The 1,395-nt window shown below is 37.3% G+C and overlaps 1 protein-coding gene across 1 annotated transcript in view; it reads left to right on the plus strand.

Moving 5' to 3' along the window:
- The window catches only part of LOC118332336 (multiple epidermal growth factor-like domains protein 10), a gene marked incomplete at its 3' end in the record, with an annotated part of 46,645 nt that overhangs the window by 13,528 nt on the left and 31,722 nt on the right, over positions 1-1,395 (plus strand).

Below are 1,395 nucleotides of genomic sequence, written 5' to 3' on the forward strand. Positions count from 1 at the left end.
AAACTAATGCATTCATACACATTCACACACTGATGCACAGCATCGGGACCAATTTGGGGTTCAGTATCTTGCTCAAGGATACTTTGACATGTAGCAGGAGGAGCCGGGGATTTAACCAAAAACCTTCAGATTAGGGGACAACCTGCTCTGCCTCTGCACCACAGCCACCCCATAAATTGAGTTAGTCAGTTGACAGATCGATGACACAGGATTTGGATTTATCATGTACTCAATCAAAATACCAGAGGTGTGGACACTCAACTTGACAAAATAAAAAAATACTTGCAACTTAACTTGGTCTTTATAACCACTGACTCCTGACTTCACTTTGATTTGATCCTTTTGTCTTGAAAGTTCTTCATACCTTTCTCAAAGCCCAAATATTAAATTAAAATAACTATGTTATTTAAAAAGTGTGCCAAGAATACATTTCCTGAGGCTAGTTAACGTTAATACTATTCATTCTCAAGTCGACACTTAATTCCCCAGGTCCACTTTGTTTGAGCCAATCTGATAGCAAGTTTTAGGAGAGAACCATGAAGAACTGACGTTATGTTACTGAGCAACAGTTTGTAAAAATTGTACCAAACATAATTTCTCTTATGTACAAAACCTACGCTCATCATGACTTGGAAATAAAAGTTTAGGACTTGACTGGGACTTGACTTGTCTTGACTTACGTTATCAGGGGATTCTTGGTCAGACTGAATAAACTATGTGAAACTTATTATTGCCACATTTCATTAAAAATTCAAGAACAGATAAAAAATGTGAATAAACAATGACTTGGTCCCACCTCTGCAAAATACCAACCTAACAACCTAAATACATTTTATTCATTGTGAGGATTTGTTGTTTTTCTGTTTCATATCATAAACTGATTTTTTTTTTGGATTTATAGCCATATTGAATAAAATATGTGTAAAAAATAAGTTATTGCCACATTTCATTGAGTAAACAATTCATTACACAATTAAATAACATATTTAAAAAGTCGAACTAATAATACTTGAATCAAAAATGAAATTAATCATTATTGCAGGCTTAAGTGCTACAGTAATGAAATGAAAAATGCATGCTTTCATAGAGCCTGTGGCAAGACCAGCTCACGAGGCAGTCATAAGTTAGCTTTTGTCACCACCCCTCGAAAGTCTTCTTTGATTTTCCTGTGAGACACAATCACTTAAGTCTTTATACAGTACTCACTAATGCAGGCCACACAGAGTACAGTGGGCACTGGTACACACAGCGTCCCGGAGCAGGTGTGTGTGTGTGTGTGGGGGGGGGGAGTGGTTAGTGGAGGTGGCAGTACTAGAACCACAGGGGAGTCCTATTGAATAAACATGGCTGGTAGGATATCATCCATGAAACCTCTACACACACACAAACACACAC

This window comes from Morone saxatilis, unplaced genomic scaffold, assembly GCF_004916995.1.
Source record: "Morone saxatilis isolate NCDOM2014 unplaced genomic scaffold, NCSU_SB_2.0 Contig21, whole genome shotgun sequence".
Classification (NCBI taxonomy): Eukaryota; Metazoa; Chordata; class Actinopteri; family Moronidae; genus Morone; species Morone saxatilis.